The sequence below is a fragment of the Euprymna scolopes genome, chromosome 1, assembly GCF_053919585.1.
Source record: "Euprymna scolopes isolate OS-2025 chromosome 1, ASM5391958v1, whole genome shotgun sequence".
Taxonomy (NCBI): Eukaryota; Metazoa; Mollusca; class Cephalopoda; order Sepiida; family Sepiolidae; genus Euprymna; species Euprymna scolopes.
In genome coordinates, this window is record NC_136482.1 from 56,269,668 (window position 1) to 56,296,381 (window position 26,714).

General features: G+C 32.9%; 1 long non-coding RNA gene across 3 annotated transcripts in view; it reads right to left on the reverse strand.

Moving 5' to 3' along the window:
- Positions 1 to 24,600, reverse strand: part of LOC145299021 (uncharacterized) — a 43,181-nt gene extending 18,581 nt beyond the window's left edge. The window contains exons 1-3 of one of the 3 annotated variants that reach the window (XR_013871388.1): positions 24,292 to 24,598; positions 20,743 to 20,859; positions 18,466 to 18,550 (exon numbers count right to left, since the gene is read on the reverse strand). This is a non-coding gene — a long non-coding RNA (uncharacterized LOC145299021). Of the gene's footprint in view, positions 1 to 18,465; positions 18,551 to 20,666; positions 20,860 to 24,291 lie in introns of those variants that run through there. The other 2 variants (XR_013871439.1, XR_013871337.1) reach the window with 2 other exon arrangements.
- Positions 24,601 to 26,714: the final 2,114 nt, after the last annotated feature.

The window sequence follows — 26,714 nt, forward strand, 5'->3', positions numbered from 1 at the left end:
CTGCCCATCAACCACTACTCTTATGAACCTATCAGAGAAAAATGATTTAATAATTGAGAAGACATTTCCAGCTGGATATCTTGTGTAATAGACCTTTGTGCCATATCCTATCAAAGGCCTTTGATATGTCAAGAGCAATTGCTCTAGAATGGAAACCTCTGTTGAGAGAGTTGCTAATCCTATTAAATATAACTATAAGCACATCTACTGTAGATCTAGCAGAACGGAAACCATATTGTGTGTCACTAAGAAGGTTATTTTTGCTGAGATGGTTGATTACTTCTCTATTTAACACAGATTCCAGTAACTTGTTCATGACGCACAGGAGACTTATTGGCCTGTACTGAGGGGGAGATGACTAATCACCTGAATTCTTAAATACAGGGCATACTGATGAGGTTTTCCATGGTGTTGGGAAACAATTCTTCCTAAGACAATGCTTAAACAACTTTGTAAGTATGGGAGCTAGTTCTGGTTGAAGCTTTTTCAGCACTATAATTGGAATGCCGTCAGAGCCAGCTGCTTTACTGGAATCAAGGTTTTTTAATTAGCTTGACAACATCACGCACAGATATTTGTATGTCACATAGCGTGTTTTTTGATACAGCAGAAAATATGAGGCGTTGGCAGCCTTAGTTGCATAGGGTAGAATTAGCTGCAAACTTCTTGGCAAAGAGTTTGGCTTTGTCTGATGCTGACTAGATTACCTCAGGTCCATTGATGATAGTTGGGATAGAGCATGCACTTTTGTTTAGGATTCTGTTTGCTATTTGTCAAAACTGATGGAAACCAAGCTGCTGCTCAGCCACTTTGGACTTGATGGACTGAGCATACAGCTCTCTTGTGTTCTTCATTACTCTTTTGCAGGTTTTGCTGGCAGTCGTGAAAGTCTCAGTACATCTATAATGTTGGAAACAAATGAAAAAGTAATTTATGTGCACAATGACAGTAGGACATTCCAGAGAGAACCACAGCTGTCTGTTAGGTTTTTGCTGGAATTTTTTGAGGGTATGAAACGTTCTATACCTGCAATTAACCATTCCATCAGGTCTAAAACGATATTTTTATAAAGCACAAAAATATTACTAATTACTTAACATACATGTCGATAACCCATAAAATTATTATTTTGGAGAGAAATATTATTACTTATGCAAAGAAAGTATGGTGGCATTTTTTATAGTATTTTTCGAATTTTATGATATCTTGGATTTCTTAATTGGTAGGTGAAAGTACAGATTTGCCACAAAACACCCCTCTTGTGTTAATAGGATCACTTACTAATAACGTTATCAGTTCAGCACGGTATCTTCTCTGCAAAAGTACAACAAAATTAATTAATTAAACGTTTTACATATATTAACATAATTAAATTTTTAAAGAAAACAAAGAAATAATTATTCTGTTGACGATGCATTCATTTGTTTTCACAAACTATCTTTTCAACATGTTGACATTCATAGTAATTAGCTTTTAACTTTTTTTTAACAATATATAATAATTTTTTTAACAATATATAATGATTTTTTTAACAATATATAATTTTTTTAACAATATATAATAATTTTATGAAAAAAAAAATGAAATAATGAATTAAGTATCACAAATATATAAAAAATAAATCAGTGGGTTAATGTAGCACAATGGGATCCCAAAATCCAGCCTAGTTCTGATTTTGAGGAGAAGTGGGTCACGTACTCTCACTGGTGTCAAGACAGAACCTAAGCCTTTGAGTGTCGAGTTGTTAACTTCAAAGCTGATACTGCTCGCTCATAAACAATGCGGATGAGCTGGTATGCTGGATTTAAATTTGGTCAAATAAACAAAAATATTGCTAAATACTCAGGTCATAAACAACAATGTGTCAACACTTCAAGCATTGTTTGCAACCACCTCAATGCAATACACAGAAATATTATTATGTATGAAGGAAAAGCTCACCCAAAATTGACACAGATAAAGAGATTTAGCTTCAATGAAGAAGCTACATTGAAAATTGAGGTGTATTTTAATGTCAAAGACCAATTGTTCTACAGAAAAAAAAGATATCAAATTATTAGAAATGCATTGGAATACGTGAATTACTTTAGAAAGAAGCTAAGTTGAAAATAAAAGTCAAATTCTGCCTAAAATTTGTTGTTAAACCTTTGACTGAATTGTTGAAATAAACTGTTCATTCGAGCTTTTGTTCAACCAAGAGGTAACACCTAAAACAACATTCACTGTTGCTGCTACATAGAAGAATATAACCGATACAGTGATAAATATATTAATATATTTCAATGTATTTTATGTACAATCTGTTAGTGTGGAATGTTTTCATATAATGAACTTTGAAAAGTATATTAGAGTATTATTTATTGTAATTGGATTTTTTAGCCAATATTTTTAAATAAATAATAAGCATTATGTTAAAATACTATTTTAAACGTAGATTTCAAAACTTTAGAGATCAGTAAGGGATTACTATTATGGACCATGCCTAGAAAGAATTAACAAAACGTATGTTTACATGACATTTAAACTTCTGCATATCAGTATAGACAGTGGCGCAGATAACAGAAAGGGAATTCCAAAGTCTAGCTGATCAAGGGAAGAAACTATTAGAGTAGAAAGCTTCCTAGCAATTAGGGACTTCAACAGTGAAGAGGTGAGATTTTGTTGCTAAGGGGAGTTGTCAGGGATATGTACATCGAGGGGCACAATTGCAACGAGTTTATCAGAGCACATTCCATTAAAATATTAGAAAAGGCACCGAGATGCAACATTGTGGCAGTGTGCAGGGGTTGAGCTTAGTTGATTGACAACTCTTTTTTGGACCCTATCCAAGAGGGTGAGGCTAATGGTAGATGCACCAGCCCAGATGTGGCAACAATACTTCATGCATGGGTGAATGGTGGCCTTGTAGAGGTACAGGATACTCTTATGTGTAAACAGTCTTCTAGCTCAATAGAGGGAACCCACCTTATTTGCAGCAGCCTTCGCAATGTCCTAAATATATTTGTTCCAGTTCATGAATGTAAGGCTGAGGAGTTTGAAGGAAGGATTCTCAGGTAGAGTCTTATCTGTCATGGATATACATAGTTGGAGAGGCATTTTGTAATTGTTAAAGGAAAGCAGCTTAGTCTTACTAACATTAAATGTTACCATCCATTTGTGACCCCATTTCAATATGGTCTAGAGGCCATTGTCTTAGATTTATATACATCTGCTCTTCCCTCATGCATATTGTAGAGCATTGTATTCTCAGCAAAAATACCCATCTCGGACACAATATTATCAGGGGGTCGTTTATGAATATCAAGAATAATAGTGGTCCAAAGATCAGCCCCTAAGGTGCTCCTGCATTTATGTTATGCTGCTTGGATGTAGGTCCATCAATGGCAACCTGGATGGTCCTATTGTCTAAAAAGGATCTAATTATATTTAGTATACATTATTTAATTTTTATGATTTAATTTTTATTAGCAGCCCTTCGTGCCAGGTTTAATTAAAGGCCTTGGATATATCAAGGCCACAACCTTGTCTTCACCCACTTTATCCTTATGCATGGTATATGCGTTCAGAGATGACTGTTAAAATATTTGCAGTGGAACAACATTGCCTAAATCCAGAGAGAAGATTTGCTTTTTTGAGGTGTTTTTTTTTTTTTTTTTTTTTTTTACATGGGGATCACCACTTATCAAGGCCCGTAAGCCACTCGGGGATAAGGTTTATTTTGTGTACAATAATCAATGGGATAATATTGTAGTAATAGTTGGTATTGGAGATTTGATAAAGCGTCTTACTTAAGGGGGCGATTAATCAGGAATTTGTTTATGTTGGACTTGAAGACGTCCAAGTTGTAGTCAGGTGGGAAACAGGCAAATGGAAGAGAATTCCACAGGCGTGCACTTCTCGGAAAAAAGCTATGTTCATGGAATCTACGTTTTGATTTAGGCACAGATAAAGAGTGGGGGAAATTTCTGACAGTGGTTTTAGCTAGACGGGTGTTTATTATGAAAGATTGGCGAGGGGGGACCAGAGATTGGAGCTCGGACGAGCACTTGCCATGGAAATAACGATAAAACAAAGGCAGGCTCGCAACATCTTTTCTGTGGGAGAGAGGTTGCAGGGAAGAGAAGAGAGCATCCCCCACTAAGCCACGAAGTCTATTTTGTACTTTTTCAAGGCAGGATAGGCTGTTTTTTGAAGCTCCAGCCCACCTGTGACAGCAGTACTCCATCTTTAGACGTACTTGGCTTTTATAGAGATAGAGAATTGCATCAGTAGTGAGATATCTTCTGAAGCGGTAGAAGGATCCTACCATTTTCTCAGCGGCCCGGGCAACAGACTTTATATACGTGTTCCATTTCAGATCAGGAGTAAAGGTCAAACCCAGGAGCTTGTCAAAACATGAAGCCTCCCCAAGACGAGAGCCATCCATTTCAATTGATGCTAGATGAGGGACAGAGCGTTGATGATGTAAAGAGCTTGGTTTTAGATGCATTAAAAGTAACCAGCCACCTCTTCCCCCACTGAACGACGCGCTCAAGATCAGAGGAGAGGGAATCAGAGAGAGCTTTGTCATTTACGGCCTTTGATGTGTTGCCGTAGATGGTCGTGTCATCAGCATAGATGTCAACGAATGAATTATGTGTTTTGGGAGATCATTGATGTAGATCAGGAAGAGAGCTGGGGCCAGGATGGACCCCTGGAGGACTCCAGCATTAATACTGTGGGCCTCTGATTTCTGGCCATCAACCACTACTCTTATGAACTATCAGAGAGAAATGATTTAATCTGTGACGCAGTTGATAGAAACGTTGAATCTCTACGGTTCCAGATGAGCATTGTCTGAAGATAGCGGTTTCAATCCTACCCAAAGCCGGCCAGAGGCTTACTTGGCCAAAATGTGGTGAGACGACAACAACTACGGATGGCAGTGATTGCTGAGAATGCAATTAGGAGATTCGAAGTTCCTATCCATCGCGGTTACCATCTGATGAAGGCCAGAGGAATAGTTGGCCGAAACGTCGTGAAAGCAACAACTAATAAAGATGAGGATAATAGAATAATAAGTTTTAATTAACTTATTAATAAAAAAAGTTGTTTTAATTGTCATGAAATGCACATGGTGTTTAGACACGGCCAAAACACCAATAAAAACCAATATTAGTTTGTTTTAACTAATTAATTAAATTCTATTAAAATTCAGTATTTCTGAACAAAATATGATTTTAAAATTGAACGATAAGTTGTAAACTATTTTTTTCAAGTAACAAATTTTTTTGGTTATATTTTATTATTTGAATTTGTTGTTTTTGCTTTCACATAGATGTAACTGATTGATGAATCACCATTTTTTTTTTAATGAAAAGATCAAGTTGTTTTGTTTTTGCAAATAAAAGTATTGAGAAAAATAAAGCAATATGCTTCTAAATCCCTTTCAGAGATCATATTTAATTATTAAATTTTTTTATTGTAAATTATTACAGATTCCGTGAACTGCATTACCTGAAGTTTCGTAAATCAGTCACAGTTACATAAAAGGAAATAGCGTTTCAGTCTCTCACTGCCATGCATGCGCACATGTAATCCTTCTTAAGAAATTAAAAAAACAATCTCTCCTCCTCACAAATTCCACTTATTTCAATCTCCAGGAATAGATGATTTTCTTTGTGAATTTTACATATTATAAATCCGAATGCCTACCTTTTTAGACAATACCAAAATTATTGTTATCTGATTTGGATTTTGAAAGTTTAAGCGAGACATACAAACACACATACATACATCCACACTAACAGGCAATTACCCTTTTATATTAGAAAAGAAGACAAGAAGGCCACAGAGGGAAATATTTGCTAATAGGATATACCTGCTGAAATTTCAATATGAAAATTTAAATTTTTATTTTAGAGAAAAATAGATTACAGTTTGAGACTACATGTTATGTTTCTGTTTAAGCAATCGTTAGTATCCATTTGCCTTAGGAGTTCTGCATCTCAGATTAATCTGTTGGCAGATTACAGCGTCTGCTGTAACTATGCAAGCCTATCCCAAATTGACAGAACAAATCTAAATAAATACATGCGAAAGTTTGTTTTTTATTTATCCCAACTATATCACCATTGAAACACCTCACTGTTGTTTTAAATCAGTTAAACATAATTATTTGAAATACTATGTGTGTGTGTGTGTGTGTGTGTGTGTGTGTGTGTGCTTGTATAACATAGAGCAAAGACCTAACCATATTTGTGTACTAATTTGCATAACTATTTTTTAAACAGTTTATAATAAATGTTTGGTATTGTTCGTTTTATTGTCCTATTTTTCTATATAAGATATGCCATGCAAGTTATACATTTAAAAAGAACATTTACAAATAGTTTTTTGCTTGTTCATTAATAATTGTTCACCTACTTTTAATTTAAATTCATAATTTTAATGTTAATTTTAATGAATAATTTTAATGAATGTTAATTAATTAATAATTGTTTACCTAATTTTATGAATGTGTTTTTTAATTAAAAAAAGAAATAGTTATTTAAATTCTCCATTACCGTTATACTATTATCTATGGCATGAGTTGAGTATCTTTATTTCAAAACAATAATATACAAAAAAAAGAAAATTGAGGTGTGTACATTCTGTGGTTTTCCTGTTTTGATTATTTAATTTGAATGGATTTTTTTTATTAATACATTTGAATCAAAAAGGAAATGCTTATTTAAATTCTTTAATTTTGTTTTTAAACAACTGTCATATTTTATAAACATGATTAATGAGAACAAAAAAGCCAAAAATAAATGTTTCCTCTTATATTATTTATGCAAATTTAATCTGGAGAGTAAAATTTTCCTTGATTGCATTCAATTTTAAAATTTATTATCTTTAAAAGTGCTTTTGTTGGATGTTCAAGAAATTAACAGACTACAAATGTGAAGGAATGTTGGCAACAACTGTAGGAAGGTCTCTTGAGCAATGTTACTAGCATTTGCAGGTCAGAAATACTCATGGAGGAAAGTAACTTGGTGGTGGAATGATGGGTTAACACTGCGATACAATGAAAGAGGAACTTTTACAAGGAAGAAAGGTAGTAATAGAGATGTGTACACGATTGAAAGATACCTTAAAAAAAATTGTGTATGACACCAAAAATGATGTTGCCTCAGGCAGTGACATTGACACCTAAAATAACTTCATCTACAAAGTGACAACACATCAAAGCAAATGCCAAACGAGAAACAGAGTGTTATAGCTATATAGGCATATGCACAAAATTATGATACCTGGATAACAAAGCCAAATATTGAGTTTGATAACAGCATTATGAAATGTTGCTTAATTTTGCATTTTCCTGGAAAAATTAAAGTAACCGGTGGAAGTCTCATCAGAAGGATGTTAAAATCAATGTGATACAATATAATCTGTGTCTATTGTGGATCTATAAAAGTGCAATAACTTGAAAAGTAAGTTAGTACTAAACCCCTACTTCAAGTATAGGAGATGTTCGAGACAGGTGCACCAGAAATGGCGAGACAGGTGCACCAGAAATGCTATCAAATGACAATATCCTGAACGTAGTCACGACTATTGTAATAGATGGTCTATTAACGCAATTTAGTCTACTGACGTCATGAACCATAGTCCTGTGAAATCTGGTCATGTGTCCCACGGCTTAACCGGAAGTATATATATATATATATATATATATATTTTGGTTAAATTTTTAACATGGCTGCTAGATCCAAATTGCCAAGAAACTATGAAAAGGGACTGAAATTTACTGTTTTTTCATTTCTGAAGGACAAAGAAATTACATTCCATATGGATGAATGCGATAAAAAGAAAAAAATTCACACCATCTTCATACAGCAAAGTGAGGTTAGGAAATGTTTGAGATTAAAAAATTAAAATATAAAAAAAATGTGCGTTATTTCAACTGTTTATCTCTTTCTTATTAGTGCATTTTTTTTTCAGAACATATTTAAAAAAAATGAAATTATGGATATAAAAAATGATTTTGCATGTTATTTATATTATGTGCTGAAATGATAAATTATTACTTTGAAACTTATTATTTAATATGGGGAGTTTGTTGAAAATATTTCACCTAACAATTTAATAAAAGTGATATCATAAAACTTGAATTTATTGATAAAATAATTCTAAAAATACTGATATTGTATATCATATCATATATCAGTAAAATCATGCAACTATTTTTCTGGCAACCTTGGCACTTTCAGGTCAAGAATAAAGGTCAGACTCAGAAGTGTTTTAAAAAAAAAGGTGACATCTTTTAGACGAGAAGCATGCCATCATTGATACTTTGAGGTTCAGACTTTTTCCCATCAACAACTACTTGGACTACTATCGGATAGAAAAGATTTGGTGGTTGAGAAGACATTTCCTGATATTTTATAACTGAAAATCTTGTAAAGTTGACATTTATGACCAAACCTCATCAAATCCCTTTGATATGTCAAGAGCTATAGCTCTTGGCATCTCACCCACGTCAATAGATTCACTGATCGAATTCCCTTATAAACAATTTTTGTCGCAAAGAGAATGGCAATATTAGTAAAAAGAAAAATATAAGAAGAAAACTTCAAACTTTTAATTAACTTCTACAACAGATTTTTGTAATGTTTTAATATTTAATGTTTGAAATATTAGTAACTTTGTTTATACTAACATTTTTGGTTTGAATTTAATTTTTATTAACTTATCGTTCGTTTTCCAGTTTTGATTTTAAAAAATATTGTTGTTTGCTTTGATTTAAGAAAATATTGTTGTCCGCTTTGATTTAAAAACATTTATTGTGTGCTTTGATTTGGTTCATTTTAATTAAAAAAAATATTTATTGTTCATTTTAATTTAAAAAATATTTATTGTTCGCTTTGATTTAAAAATATTTATTGTTCGTTTTAATTAAAAAAATATTTATTGTTCATTTGATTTTAAAAATATTTATTGTTCATTTTGATTTAAAACTATTTATTGTTCATTTTAATTTAAAAAAATATTTATTGTCCATTTTGGCTTAAAAATATTTATTGTTCATTTTAATTTAAAAATATTTATTGTTCATTTATATTTAAAAATATTTATTGTTCATTTTAATTTAAAAAATATACAAGGTTCATTTTGATTTAAAAAATATTTATTGTTCATTTATATTTAAAAAATATTTATTGTTCATTTTAATTAAAAAATATTTAATGTTCATTTTGATTTGAAAAATATTTATTGTTTATTTTCATTTAAAAATATTTATTGTTCATTTTAATTTAAAAATATTTATTGTTCATTTTAATTTTTAAAATATTTATTGTTCATTTTGATTTAAAAATATTTATTGTTCATTTTGATTTAAAAAATATTTATTGTTCATTTTAATTTAAAAAATATTTATTGTTCATTTATATTTAAAAAATATTTATTGTTCATTTATATTTAAAAATATTTATTGTTCATTTTAATTTAAAAATATTTATCGTTCGTTTTAATTTAAAAAAAATCTTTAAATTTTAATATTTATTTATTGTTTTAATTTATATTTCATGTTTTGTAACATTTGATTGTTTTCTGCTTCAAACATACATAATCTCACATGCATCATTTTTATTTATTTATATTGAATAAAATTCAGTTTCATTACAAATCAAATTGTGTCCCTTCCCTTTCTTTTTAAATATATTTTATAAGTAAATAAAGAACGTCATTTTCAGTTGATAGGCCATCTCTTACAATGTCGGTGGCGTAGTAGACTTTTTCTTCTTTCTAGATCCTATGTGATATTACAGTCAGTACATCAGCTGTAGATCTCGCCGGATGGAAAACATATTGTATGTTACCGTCAAAGAGAAAGAGAAAGAAAGAGAGAGAGAGAGAGAGAGAGAGAGAGAGAAAGAGAGAGAGAATGAATAGGGGCAAAAGAATAAGTGAGGAAGGAAGATTTATGTAGACCTTTGAAAAGCTACTACATGGCAATGCATATTCACATGCTACATGCATGCATATTCACCAAATGACAATGCGGCAGCCTTAGTATTTTACACCTGTTAATAGGACAGTCTCCTTGGGAGTAACTCCAAGGTTTGGATCCCTGGCTATCAGGTGGATAACGTCAACCTAAGAAAATGTTTCAACATCCTTAGTAGTGACATGACAACAAGGACAGAATGGAAAGATAAAGTCATCTCTAGCTACTACTCGCATAAAATTGCCGACAAAGTATACATGGCTTTATTCTCTTCACCTCTTTCAATATTTCCACAGCATACTGAGTATACAGCATTTTCATCCGTCTTTGTCAAAGACATCACTCAGTTGAAGATGAGGACTGAGAAACAAAATAGTTAAAGCAAGAGTATTTAAACTGCCAAAAAGCATCCACAATGCATTTCTACTCAACTTTATATAAGTAAAATAATAAAAATCGACAACTAATTATGTACTTAATATAAGTTCACATTTATTTTAAAGAAAAGTTTGGAGATAGGTAACCCTTTCACGTTTTCACGTGGCCTTAAGGAAAAATAGTTTTGAGAGCTAAATTTGCTTAGTTTAAGGACTCAGAGCAAAGAAGTTCGTCTTCGTACCTTTAATAAAAACAGTTTTTAACGGTTGGCGCCATTTTGAGTGACGTCATAGATTATGTGGTAGCTCTCTCTCTCTTTATCTCAAGTATTGATAAGTTAAGTAAGAATTAGTTGAAAATAAAATGGCTGCGACGCCAAAGGATGTTCTGTTGAAGAAGTTAAAAATTAATAAGAATAAAATACTTGTAGTACTAGAAGCGATAGAATCATCTCGTGAAGTGGGAGAGGACAAATATTCTTTATGTAAAAATCAGGTTGAAGAATACTTGTCGAACGCGGCATTGTTGGAAGAACAGTTAGTCGATATTTATTTAAATGATAATGTCGAAGAAGACATTGTGGAAACTTTCTCCAAGGATTGTGCCTTGTTTAGATTACAAGCTCTAGAGAAATTGGCTGGATTGAGACCTGCCAAAGTTGAAGAATCGGAGACTTGTTTGAAGAAGAGTGATAAAGTCAAGGGTGTAAATATTACCCCTTCTATCGTCTCTCCTAAATTCAATGATAGGGACTTAGAGACAGATAAGCTAGCCTTTTTAAATTTTCACCGGGAGTTCCTGAACTGTGTATCCAGTTTGGATAGTGACTCGTTGAGATTGGTCGTGTTGAAAAACCATCTCATGGGTTACGCCTTTCAGATTGTTAAACACTTATCGGTATCAGACGAAAATTACGAGATTGCATTAGAGTTGCTTTCCAACGAGTTCCTAGATGAGAGTTGTGTTGTGGACTCAATTTTATCGTCCTTGTTGAATACTGATCGTTTGTATAGTAATTTGGACGTGAAAAATTCTTGACTGACGTGAAGACGCAGGCATACGAATTGAAGAATTCCTTCAGTATTGATTTTCTGGAATGCGGTACCCCGGGAAATCGATTGTTAGGTCATATCGTATTCGGTAAATTACCCGTTACCTTTAGAACAGAATTAGTGCACAAAGTGAACAATAATTACCCTTCTCTGGAGCAGATTTTGGATAACTGTACTGATATTATTAGAACTCTTGAGCTCTGTAAATATGATCCTGGGAGTCGTAGACCAGACTTCTCTGTAAAAAGGTCTAATAACAAGTTTAAACCTTCCTTACCAGATAAAAGACCCTCCACGTTGGAGAATTTCCACGTCAAGACATCTAAAGTCAAATATAGATGTTGTTTTTGTAAAAGTAATGATCACAAGGCTCATATGTGTAAATCCTATCCAACGTTTAAGGACAAGTTGAGAAGGTGTAACGAGTTAGTGATTTGTTCTAGATGCATCAGCCATCTCCATGGGGAAAAAGACTGTCCTTGCAATGGAAGGGAGTCTGAGCTGTGTTGGTCTTGCAATAGACCTGGGCACCGTAGCGTTATGTGTCCCATGGCGGTCAAGCCTACTGTTTCTTCTAACGCTTGTTGGATGACCAGTGGCTCGTCCTTATTACCTGTAGTTAACATTTCGGTTAATGTGGGTGGCAAGGATGTGTCCTTTAACTGTTTGGTAGATACCGGCAGTGAGAGATCTTACCTCTGCAAAGGACTTATAAGAAAGATTTCCATGTCCTCACCCATGAAAAGTCGCAGATTTCTTATAAAGACCTTTTTGGGTAATAAAGTAAGAGAAGATCTCCGTGTGAAATTTCAGGATGAATCAAGGCAAGTTTCATTCTTGTTGGATGAACACTTAGACCTGTCCTTTAAAATTGAAGGATTAGGCGGTGTGATATCTGACTTGAGAAAGGACTTGAGAAAGGACGAGGTGAAATTGGCTGCTGATTTCTCGTGTATGAAAAACGACATGCTGCCAGTCCATGGTCTGATTGGTATTGATGTAATCAAGTTTTTGGGCCCCTTGCAGCTAACCCAATTTAAAGACGGATTTGCATTTAGTTCGTCTCAGGGAATGATTTTGTTTCGGACTTCAAATCCTGTTGTTCTGTGCGGGAGCAGGCTGGCTTGAATTACAATCGAGTCGTAGGGAAATTTTCGTCGTGTAATGTTACTCATGTATACTTTGTTTTGGAGCCTAAATCGAATCATTTGGATCCTTGGAGTTGTTTTGATGAAGCGGCAGTGGATAGGTCCATAGAGAATATGTTCAATCTCGAAACATTGGGTGTTACAGATGAGGTATGCAGTAGCTACGATAAAATAAAAATAGCAGATTTTCGTTCGTCTATTGAATATCGTGACGGAAGCTACTATGTAAGTTTACCTTGGAACCTAGATAAGTTGAACGAAGTTCCGTCTAGTTATAATGTGGCATTAGCTGTCTTAGACAAAGTAGTAAATAAATTGTCTGACAAAAATCTGTACTCTGATTATTGCAAAGTATTTCTTGATCAGGAGAACGAAGGCATAATTGAGAGAATTCATGTGCCTCCTTCAGAATTTGCCAAGTATACCTGGATACCCCATCGTCCTGTCTACAAAACTGAATCACAGTGCACAACAAAAATAAGGCCTGTGTTCAATTGTTCGCTGAGAACGGGTGGTAAGCCGTCCCTCAATGATTGCGCCTATACGGGTGTGAACCTGTACACTGATATGCTGGAGCTTTTGTTCAAATTCCGAACCGATACGTTGGTTCTGTTAGCGGACATTAGAAAAGCGTTTTTGATGGTCAAATTGAAGAGCGAATTTGACAAGAATCGTTTCTGCTTCTTTTTGAAGTTAGAGGACGAGCTGGTCTGTTTCAGGTACAGCACTTTGATCTTTGGATTTGTGTCCAGCCCGTTCATTTTGTGTTATATAGTGAAGTATCATGTAGAAAAACATGCCGCAGGACCCTGCCGTGACATGCTGTTGAATAACTTCTATGTCGATAATCTGGTTAAAACACACCAGTCGCAGTCTGAATTGCTGAAGTTATATGTGGAAGCAGTAACTACCATGGAAAAGGGTGGCTTCGAATTGAAAACTTGTAGCAGTAACAGCGAAATAGTTTCGCAACGTATACAGTTGGACAACAATGGTTCCTCTCACGGAATGGTGTGTGAGAAAGTCTTGGGCTATACGTATGATCCGATGTTGGATGAAATGAAATTAAGTAGCGGAGGTGTTGAGAGAGTAGTCTCAACTAAAAGAGACATGTTGTCTGTGAATTCTTCGATCTTTGACCCGTTGGGTCTTGTGTTGCCTATTACTATAAAGGGAAAATCATGTTGAGCCAAGTATGGAAGTTAGGTATAGGCTGGGACCAAGCAATTCCTAATGATATATTATCTCTTTGGAATAGTTTTCAAAAGAGTCTTAAGGACATTCAAAACATTGGTTTTAATAGATGTTTGGTTCAAACTGATTTGCCGGTAATCTTGATCATGTTCTGTGATGCTTCGAACCGTGCTTACGGAATTGTCGAATATATGTACCAACGAGGAAGGGCTAACTTATTTTTTGCAAAAGCTAAAGTGGCTCCCTCTGTCAAGAGAAGCCTTCCTACGTTGGAATTGTTGGCTGTATTTTGGGGCATTAAACATGTAATTATTTTGGTTAAGATGTTCCCGAATTTGTTCAAGGAAATCATAGTGGCTGTCGACGCACAAGTAGTGTTGTCGTGGTTATTGTCGGAAACCATCAACACCAAGTGTCAGTTTACGAGAAACCGATTGAAAGATATCAAGTCTATGGTTAACGAACTGACAGATAAGGGTTTGGAAGTTATTACTCCCAACGCGTTCCTACGTTCATATCCTGGAAGTGCTGTGTTTCTGAATTTTGATGAAGAGATGTCTTCTATTGAACCTCCTAGTAGGTCAGATTTAATCGATAGTTTAAAATATCGAGAATCCATTTTGAATAAGTTCAGGTCTATGTGGTATGAACAGTACTTGATGAGTTTGAGAGAGTTATCTAGTGATTTGTACCAGTCTAGTTTTGATAACAAGATAAAGGTGAATGATGTAGTGTTGATAAAAGGTTTTAAGTCTAGACCTCACTGGAGTTTGGGCAGGGTGATGAAACTGACCCAAGGTTCCGACGGATTGGTGAGATCTGCCTTGATTAAAAGAGGTGATACGTTGTAAGAGCATTCAATAAAACATTTATTCCCGTTGGAACTTTCTATAACTCATTCTTTCCAAGCCCCTGCTGCAGATCAAGGTGATGATTTGCCTGAAGGTGAAAATGTTGTGGAATCAGTTCGTGAGGATCAGTCTAGACCTGTTAGACATCAGAGATCAGTTAAAGAGAGAAATCCTGATTATCTCTGGTATTAGTTGGAATATGTCCACCTTTTTTCTTTTCTCTTTTTCTTTTTTTGTTCGGGAGAGTGTCAGAAATTTAATTTCTTCCTTCTTTTCGTCGTTATCTTTTATCTTTCCTCCCTTCTTTCCTTCTTTAACTTTACGTCTTTTTAACGAGCTGCTGCTGCTGCTGCTGAAAGAATCACGCCACAATTGAGATACTTTTCCCGCGAAAATTCAACAAGCGAAAGTCAGTTTTGGACAGAGATTCCACGAGGGTAACACGCAAGTTACGAACTCTGGTCCTACTCAGACATTCAAGTCTTAAAAATAGTAAAGTTATTTCATTGTTCATAGGAATGAATAATGAGTTTCAGAAAGAGTCAAATCAAGTTGGTTGACTCGAAAAGAAAAGAAAGAATCAATTCTAAGAAGAATTGATCTATAAACTTGACGCACGAGATGCGATTAAATGTCGGCGTGTGGAAACCGAAATGTCTAACCAGTGAGAATTTCATCTGACAAGAAGGACGAACGGAGGTTTTACCAAACAACGTTGAGTTTTCAAATTCAAGGATTATTTTCAAAAGAACTTTAAAGGATTCTGTCACTGAAGTGAGGACAGATCGATTTGGAGTGGCGTGAAGAAAATATATATGTAAAAAAAAGGACTCACACACATATATATAAAGATAAAAAAAGAAAGGTTAAAAAAAAACGAAATCATTGTTTTACGCAGTAAGTTCTCTTATTCTAATTTTCTTTTATTTCTGTACTCTCTCTCTAGTGTTAATTAAGCCTTTAGTGCTTGCCATAAGGACATTTTTTGGCAGTCGAATTGGTGAACATATAAACTGTATTTTCTCAATAATTGAACTTTGCAGCTTTGCTGCCTTCTTTCCCCAACCCTTATGCTTTCTTTTTCCCTCAATAAAATGTCAATATTTTTTTATTCTTAAAAGTATTTCCTTGTCTTTATTTTTTCATGTCCTGATTTTTCTAGGCTTATTAACATGAACCACGTGGGATAACCTTCACGGGACTCAGTGAATAAATTTCCCGCAAATCATAATAATAAATTCTTAAATCTTACTCATTTCCCTACCTCAGAAAATAAAATCGTGACACAAACATCGATTGGTGTTGATTTGGGCAATATACTGTTAAGAGTTATTTCCCTTGCACTGCAGTTTTAAACTGGTTTCTAATATTTCAATGACATAAGGAACTTTTCGTTTTCGTACAATCAGTGTTGCCTATTTAGCAATTTTTCCAGTAGATCTGGAGATTTTGTTTACAATTTAACGGAAAAAATTTTGATCTAGCGGCTAGCGTTTTTTTTTCCCTAGAAAATCTGGAGATATTTGATACCCACACATCAGCAATTTAATATATATATATATATATATATATATATATATATATATATATATATATATATATATATATATATATATATATATATATAATGCGCTTGAAAATATTTTAAAACATAAACTACACTCATACAGGTAGCTGGACATTTGGATTTTATTGATTTTGGTAACAATGTTTTGTTGATTATTTTTTTTTTTTTTTTTTACCATTTCTACAGTTAAAGAATAATTAACTTAACCATTCTTTAAACTCCCTATGAAATCGATTTTTCCAATTACTTTTTAATGGGAATGAGCCGTTCCACCCTCTATAGTTTAAAATAAGCACCCCATTAATTTAAAAGTCTTGGTAAACGTTTAGAAAAGTTAACAGTAAAAAATTGTAACCCCCCAAACCAATAAATAAATAAATAAATAAAACAAAAAACTTGTATCAAACGCATTAAAATTTGATTATCTAACGACCCGTATACTTTTAACGTGGAAAAATTAATACGAATTTTTTTTTCTAATTTCGAAATATGTTGTTCAAATTGGTTTTTACATATGAATAAAAAGCAAAACAAATGACAACTTATCGCAAAACGGGTGTGGAGGCTTAATTCCTGAAAATTTGTATATCAGAAATTTAGTTAGTAGCAGAAATTAGTATGTACGGATAACTATGCCCAACGTTGAAAGTTTAAAATTACAGTCCAAGGGAAATAACTCTTAACAGTATAAAGTAACACCGACCGATTTTGTGCTATTGTTTTATTTTCTGATGCAGCGAAATAAGTCAGATTTAAGAATTTTTTTATTATAATAATAATAATAATAATAATAATAATAATAATAATAATAATAATAATAATACTTTGAGCCATTAAAAACGGGCAAAAGTTATAGTCCGTTAACTTAGAATGCGTGTTTTATCCCAACTTGATGGTTGAATATGGTATAATTTGTGCTCACTTTTGCAATAAACACTAATTAGTATTAATCCCTAACTCTGCATCAAATAGATACCATAATACTTAATTCACTGCACCTTATAATAAAATTTCAGCCAGATTGGCTGTGTAGTTTCTGAGAAAAACATGAATCGGCAAACAGACAAGGAAAACATTAGTTAACGCTGACAATTAAATGTAATACTGAACGTTGAAAAAATTAGTGAAAATATATAAAAACAAAAATGTTGACTGTTTGAGAAAACAAGTATGTAGGTACAACACAGTCATTCGTTAAAGAGCAGAATAGTTAACACTCGAGGAATTGTAAATAATAACAAAACTGAAGAAATACCTTATACGAAACGGTATAAAAGATACATAATTGAATTTTACTGTGTTTGGACTAAACACAGTAAAATTCAATTATGTATCTTTTATACATGCTGCAACTGTGTTTAATTACTTTTTGTTTAATTTCTTTTAACTCTCTTTATAGCAAACAACTGATTGATTTGAACTTAATCATGGGGGATTTCATTCTTAAAATTTAAAAAAAAAAAATACTATGATGACCACTAATTTAAACTTAGGGTTAATGGCAGAAAAGGTCATTTGCTTACAAATTTTCAGGAAATAAGGCTTCACAACCATTAAGCAATAAGTTGTCATTCTATTTAATTTTTATTAAGTACGACGGTAAAACCACTTTAAACAACATTTTAAAATAAAAATAAAAACAAAACTTAGTGGTATCACATTAAAAGTATACAGATAATTCAATTCTGTTGCTTTTGAAATAAGTGTTTTTCTTTTTTTTTTAAACAATTTTCGACTGTTAACTCTTCTAAACGATTACCAAGTGAATAATCACTTTAAAATTTATCGGAGTGCTTAGATCATATCTTAAACTATAGAGGTAGGAACCCCACCAACACCATCACCATAAAAATGTACTTGTAAAAAACAATTTTTATAGCGAGTTTTAAGAATGGTTAACTGAAAAAAAAAAAAAAAAAAAAAAAAAAATGGCGAAAAACAAAACAAGCAAGCCATATAGTCAACAAATAATTATTACCAAAGGCAATAAATGATACTTTTCTAGCTAATTGAAAGAGTATAGTTTATGTTTTAAAGTATTTTTAAGCGTATTTCTTTCTTTTTTTCTTTTTTTTAAAATCTTAACTTGCAGGTGTGTGGGTGTCAAATATCCAGATTTTCTAGAAAAAACCCGCTAAATCAAAATTTTACCGGCTAAATTGCAAACGAAATCTTCAGCTCTAGCGGGATAATAGCTAAATTAGCTACACTGATTGTAAACGTATAATCGCTTAGAACAAAATTAGAACAAAAACGAAAAGGTCTTTATGTCATTAAAAAATAAGAAAAAGTAGAAACTTACAGTCCAAGGGAAATAACTCTTCACAATCCTGTATAATCCAAGGGAGTAGCAACACCAACCGATGCTTGTGCCATTGTTTTATTTTCTGAGGGAGGGAAATGATGCGAAATGAGTTTATTATTTCAGCCAGATTGGCCTTGTAGTTTCTGAGAAAAATTTAAATGGACAAACAAACAAACAGAAATATAATACAAATTATTTTTATATTTTCTCTTTAAAAATATTCTGTATCTACTACCAAAAACTACTTTCTACATTTCTTTTTTTAGGTTTAATATGATTCTTAAATTTTCTTGACATTTTTAAGTTCATAAGTACCTTGTATCTTTCAATGCATGTTTAAAACGAATTGTATATTGTGGGGGATTTATATGACCGTGTGTATACGGAACCAGAAAGAATATGTTGTGTTGTCGGGGATTCCGTATGACATGTATCTACCTCGTGTAATGTTTAGTGGTATAAAAATTATGACAACAGATACATTTTAACAACAGACATGTAACAATTCTCTGGTATAAAAATTATGACAACAGATACATTTTAACAACAGACATGTAACAATTCTCTGGTATAAAAATTATGACAACAGATACATTTTAACAACAGACATGTAACAGTTCTCTGGTATAAAAATTATGACAACAGATACATTTTAACAACAGACATGTAACAATTCTCTGGTATAAAAATTATGACAACAGATACATTTTAACAACAGACATGTAACAGATCTCTGGTATAAAAATTATGACAACAGATACATTTTAACAACAGACATGTAACAGTTCTCTGGTATAAAAATTATGACAACAGATACATTTTAACAACAGACATGTAACAATTCTCTGGTATAAAAATTATGACAACAGATACATTTTAACAACAGACATGTAACAGTTCTCTGGTATAAAAATTATGACAACAGATACATTTTAACAACAGACATGTAACAATTCTCTGGTATAAAAATTATGACAACAGATACATTTTAACAACAGACATGTAACAGTTCTCTGGTATAAAAATTATGACAACAGATACATTTTAACAACAGACATGTAACAGTTCTCTGTTATAAAAATTATGACAACAGATACATTTTAACAACAGACATGTAACAATTCTCTAGTATAAAAATTATGACAACAGATACATTTTAACAACAGACATGTAACAATTCTCTGGTATAAAAATTATGACAACAGATACATTTTAACAACAGACATGTAACAGTTCTCTGGTATAAAAATTATGACAACAGATACATTTTAACAACAGACATGTAACAGTTCTCTGGTATAAAAATTATGACAACAGATACATTTTAACAACAGACATGTAACAATTCTCTGGTATAAAAATTATGACAACAGATACATTTTAACAACAGACATGTAACAGTTCTCTGGTATAAAAATTATGACAACAGATACATTTTAACAACAGACATGTAACAGTTCTCTGGTATAAAAATTATGACAACAGATACATTTTAACAACAGACATGTAACAATTCTCTGGTATAAAAATTATGACAACAGATACATTTTAACAACAGACATGTAACAGTTCTCTGGTATAAAAATTATGACAACAGATACATTTTAACAACAGACATGTAACAGTTCTCTGGTATAAAAATTATGACAACAGATACATTTTAACAACAGACATGTAACAATTCTCTGGTATAAAAATTATGACAACAGATACATTTTAACAACAGACATGTAACAGTTCTCTGGTATAAAAATTATGACAACAGATACATTTTAACAACAGACATGTAACAGTTCTCTGGTATAAAAATTATGACAACAGATACATTTTAACAACAGACATGTAACAATTCTCTGGTATAAAAATTATGACAACAGATACATTTTAACAACAGACATGTAACAATTCTCTGGTATAAAAATTATGACAACAGATACATTTTAACAACAGACATGTAACAGTTCTCTGGAGTTGTAACATGAGGTCCATAATAAAAGTATTATATTATCAATTCTGTTGGAAACTATTAAAATGGTCGATTGTTATGATGAAATTATAATAGTCGATCATTTTAATAGTTTCCGGTGTTTTCCAGTAGACTAACAACATAACAGAATTAATAATATAATACTTTCATTATTGGCATTTAATTTGTTAAAAAAAATAAAGCTAATAAACAAAGCAGTATCACGGCATGAAAAATTTTCAATTTGAATTTACTAGTCATCATTTTTTAAAAAGTTGTTTAATTATTTTATACAGAACGAATATTACATATTTGTTTTGGCGTCTCCATGCCATTCGGTCCCCTCTTGCAATGTAAATTATACGTTCGGTGGTGTGTTAAACCAGAGCTCTACACAAGGATGCATAAAGAATCTGGGAACACAACTGAAAAAAAAAAAAAAAGGGGTCAAGAATTTAGTAAACTTTGAGAAGAGAAAAAAATCTACGCACACAAACAAAATAAGGGTTCAAAAGAAATATATGTATTGAATAAAAAAAAAAAAACGAAAAAAGAACAGTATTTACATGTTAAACTTTAAGGTAAGAAAAGAAAAAAAAATGAAAACACATAGTTTGCATGTTTTCATTTTTATGTGTCACATACGCATACATAAAACAATACTTTATATGTAAACTGTATAGAAGAAAATAGCATACAAACGCACTTGATGAGAAAATGTATTTCAGCAATTAAGAAAACGGGTGATATGTTGTAATTGGCCATGAAAAATAGGTTTGTGAAAAAATTGTTGATTGTGTCAATTTTATGTTGAGAAAAAAAACATGTCTGCGTCGATTTAAGTAGGAAATAAGAAGCATGAGAAAAAGAAAGAAAAGATCTACTATTAACACACAGACAATATGAAAAAAAGTAAGAATAAAAGAAAAACACAGCCACAACAATTGAAATTTTTGCCAAATTGTTTTAATATTTGTTTTGGTAACCAATCAAATTAGTTCTGCTGCCAAAAACAAAACTTGAATCCTCTTTTTGCTTAACTTAAACAAAAAATGTTCTGAATTTTTTATGAAATCGTATTTTCCTTGTTGAAGTTTTCAGCTTTCATGTTTTTGAGTAAAAGAAAGGACAATTAAAATGGAAATTCTTGGCTTTATTGAGAACAAAAACAAACAAAAAAAAAAGAAGAGAAACAAGGGATGTATCTTGCTAACAGAACAGAGATTGGTCTCGGTTTTGGAATTGAGTTTTGTGAAATTTTGTTTTGTGTTTTGACTTTTCATTAATGGACTTCGAACTAAAATACTCCTTGAGTAAATGTATTTGAAAATTGTGAATGTGATTTTCTGATGTATTAATGTTTGTATTTGCTTTGGAAAGCTGCACACTCTTTCCTAAATAAATTTTTTAAAATGTTATCCTAGTAAAATAAAACAGATAATGAGTAAAGATTAAGAATTTAAATGAAAAAAAAAAAAAAAAAATTGAAGATTGAATAGAAATTTTCTGAACGTATGGTCAGCAAATAAGATTAGAATTTTAGAGATGTGTAGACAATACTGAATTTATTTAGGTGGTTATTAATTTTATTATTTTTGAGGAGTGATTTGTGAAAAAAATTTATTTTTCGTTTTTTATTTTCTTTGATCTCGAGTAGGAACAACGTGAAGCAAAAATTGGGTGCTTCATGAAGGGAAATTTGGAGTTTTCTGTGAGTTATGGGCCTAAGGGACGATTGCAATTCCCAACTCTGAAAATTTTTTTTTTCCAGCATAGCATAAGAAGGCGGACATTCCCGTCCACCATGAGCAAGGCTAGTTGCGACAATCAACTTTAGGCTACACAAATGAATACTTTCCTAACATGGCATAAGGAGTGGAAGGATATAATGGTGAACGGATATATTATATTGCGAATCACTCGAGGGAGAAGTGAAAAAGAGGTGAATGAAGTAAAAAGGCTTTCCAAATGTAACATATAAAATGTGGAATATGGTCCCAAGTGAAAATATAGAGAACAAGGTATCTAATTAGATGAGAGATTTGGATAGACAATAGAGTGTATCTTGTGAGCTTACCAGTAGATATTGTAAATTGAGGTTTTCTCTTTGGTCCCCAAACATAGGGCATAAATTGATAGGGAAGTTAGAGTAGAATCAATATAGAAAATGCAAGGGCCTAGTTTTTAGTAGTACCCATGAGCAAGAAAGAATTAGAGGAATCAAAGGATGTAAAGTTATCGAGGTTTGATGAGAGGCGAAAGGTGCCTCTGTTTGACTATGACAGAAGGGTGGCTAGAAATGAACAGCCGACATCGATCATAGGAAGAGTAACCTACATCCAAAAGGAAAATGTCATTGGACTAGACAGGAGATTCTGTCTAGATGAAATAAGGCAATTGTCATTAGGTAAAGACTAACTACGGAAAAATTAATATGAAAGATTTCGACCTTTTTCTTAGCTGTAGGGTGTGGAAAATCTAAGGATCATGGCCTACAGGAAATAGAAATAAAATGTATGTCATACATTTTTGACAAAATAAAAGGGAAGGAGTGTTAATCTACCGGGAAACACCAGAAACTATTAAAATGGTCGATTATTATGATGAAATTATAATAGTCGATTATTATTATCATTGTAATATTTGTAAAACTAGAATGTTATCTTAGCAAAATAAAGATCTATAGAGAAAATCGTTTCTGTTAAGATGTTTAATAAATTAAGGAATGTAGAATAAAAACAATTTAAAATAGATTGATCTATGGAGTCTGACGACTCTTTACGTAGAAGTCATTTTAAAGTGACGTGGACTTGAGTTAGAGTTTGGGAAAAAGATATGATGATTTGATGAGTCAGAAATTTGTATTGAGAAAGGGCAGACACAGAAGGATCTGGAGTGAGAGAGTAGATTGAGCCGGAGGGTGATAGCTCCCAGTAAAGAGGATCATGATGTGTTAGTCTAGGATCAACGTCAGCTTTCCAATGGGGAAATATCAGAAATAAAAGTTGCAAAAAAGACAATCATTGATTGGTTGATTCGTTGGGATTGAACCTTGGTTGCAGCTGTTCTGACGATCTGTCAAACAAAGGAATGAACAGGTATGTTTCTCCAATTGGCTTGATGTTACAACCCCACAGAACTGTTGTCCCTTTTGTTAAAATATATCTGTTGTCATAATTTTTATACCATTAAACATTACATGAGTTAGACACATGTGCATAATAAATGCACCCGTCCATGTTATACGGAACCCTCGACAATGCAATACATTCTTTATAATGCCGTATATATACACAGTCATATAGATCCCCTACAATATAACAATTCGTTTCAAATATGCATTTAAAGATATAAGGTCTTTATGAACTTAGAAATATCAAGAAAATTTAAGAAGCATATTTAACCTAAAAAAATGGCACAAACTATTTTACTGTGATAGAAACAATATTTTTAAAACACTAACAAAAAAAATATAATCTATATAAATTTCTGTTTGTCTGTCTGTCCGTCCATTCCAACTTTTCTCAGAAATATTGAAGCCAATATGGCTGAAATTTTATGTGGACCTTTGTTATAATAAGATGCAGTGAACTAAGTATCATGGTATCTATTTGATGCAGAATTAAGGATTAATAATGATTTAGTGTTTATTGCAAAAATAAGCACACATTAAACCATATTCAACCATCAATTTGACAAAGCAGTGAAAGCACTCGTTCTAAGTCAACGGACTATAACTTTTGCCCGTTTTTAACGAGTAAAAGTATTATTATTATTATTACTACTACTACTACTACTACTACTACTACTACAGCAACAACAACAACAACAATCTAAAATCTGACTTCTTTCCCTACCTCAGAAAATACAACAACGGCACAAACATCGATTGGTGTTTACACTCCTTTGGACAATGTACAATACGTTTAAGAGTTATTTCCCTTGGACCGTAACTTTACACCCTTTCTTATTTTGCAATGACATAAGGACTTGTTTTTCGTTGTTCTAAGCGATTAGTGCTGCCAATTTAGCTGTTTCGTTTTACATTTAACGAGTAAATTTTGATCTTTCCTAGAAAATCTGGAGATATCACCTAATTTGAATATTCTAACCTTAATGATTTGGTAAAATTTTACTTTAAGTCTCGTCTCACGTTCTTAAAGAAATAAATATTTTTTTTTTAGATTTCAGTGTGCTGAAAAAGAATATGAAAACCGTTTCCGTCGGAAATTTACCGTTTGCATGGTATGAACCCCGGAATGTTGGAAGTACGCGCGGATGTGATGTTGGGGCGCGCGCCAACATCACATCCCCCCCCCTGCTCGCTCGCGCCCCCAATGTACACAGTAAAATCTTCGGAAAATGTTAAATGGTGTTCTAATTGGTAAATGTCGGTGCGTTACTTTTTGAAAATTTGAAAATTCTATGTTCCAGTTAAAAAAAAAAAAAAAAAAAAAAAAAGATAAATTACCCCCCCCCCCCGCCCCTTACTCCAACTTGGAGTGCTTTCCTTTTCTTGTTTTATTTCTTTTTCAGCTAATTTTAAATTTTCCACCCAAAAAGTGCTATAATATATTTTTGAAAATGAGAAAATTCTATGTCCTGGAATCCCCCCCCCCCAACGTAGTTTGCTTGGTGAAGCCGTCGTTTATGCTACAGCGTGCATGCGCGTAGCATAAACGGAAGCTGCAAAATTGGTGAAAAGTAGTTCGTGGGTTCAGGGGTAAATACCATGCAAACGGTAAATTTGCCCCAAGTTTGACTATCAGATTTGTTGTCAGCGACCTCAATTACCTTTAAAAAAACAAATTAGAGTGGCCGGTGTTATTCGTTGTCAGCGACCTCAATTACCTATAAAAAAAAAGAAAAAACAAATTAAAGTGGTCGGTGTTCTGTAGTAGCGTATCTGGATATTTACCAAGAATTGTTTTGAAAAAAAAAAAAAAAAATCTTTCCGAGATTATTAATGCTATTCCAACTTAACCCCTCCCCCCCCCTCCAAAAAAAAAACTGATTTGTCCGCCACAAAAAAAGGGTCTTTCCGACATCCCCCTCCCCCGCAAAGTTGTTTTATTTTTCTTGTTTTTCATCTACTTTGAAATTTTCCGCCAAACATTACTATTGCTCTGTGAAAAGGCCGTCAGGTACGCGAGTGCGCGCGTGATTCCGCCATTGAAAAAGCTCGCTTATGTTTCCGCGCACTTGCGTGTACTTCCAATATTCCGGGGTTCATACCATGCAAACGGTAAATTTCCGACGGAAACGGTTTTCATATTCTTTTTCAGCACACTGGAATCTACAAAAAAAAACATTTTCTTCTATACGAACGTGAGACGGGCCTTAAAGTAAAATAATACCAATGATTTTACAAGAACTCTTACCGATCGGACTTTGCTTGTTCATGTTGTTATTTTGTTGAAAAATAAATGCAGCACATTTTAAACGAGAAGGAGATGTCATTGTGTTTTATTTCTTTTTTATTATTATTTTGTTTGGGGCAGAGGAATTTAATTTCTCTTAAATTTCTTTTCCTCTACAAAGTTAAGTCGAAAATTGAAAAATAAAAGCGAGAACAGTAAAAAAAAAAAAACTTATAGCAAACGCAGTCGAATTTAATTATCTACCATGCTAAAACTAATTTTTCCCCCTAATTTCAAAATAATAATAATGTTGTTCAATGTGGTTTTTGCATATGAATAAAAAAAAATAAACAAATGATAGCTTATCGCTTAATGGGTGTGGAGGCTATATTGTAGCCTTGCTGTTGCCCTGGCTACTGCGCGACTCTTTTCTAGTCTCACACAAAAACATGCGTTCACATTTCAAACTATATTACTTGTCATATACATACACGCACACAAACATACACGCCCACGTCCACACACGTACATATATTCACGTTCGTGTACATACACTCACATTCACGTGTATATACACACACATGCTAACACGCACAGATGGACGACGTTACTTCCCCTTTCAAAGGAAATCCACACATGCGCAAAAGACACCGGAAACACCTATAAAAGGAAGAGACAAGCTGTTTCCAGCCCTTTTTAGGACAGCGTGCCCTTTTCAGCATGCGTACGCACGCGCATATCTCACACCACTTGCTATTATGTGGGACAAAAAGCTAACAAACCATACGTACACTTTATACGCTTTCTATCTCCATAACCTGGATTGACATTCTCACTCTTTCTCACTCTAGCTCCTCTTCGGCCTTGGTCCATCAACAGAGACATGTGCACGACTCTCTACTGAGCTTGACCCTCTCTTT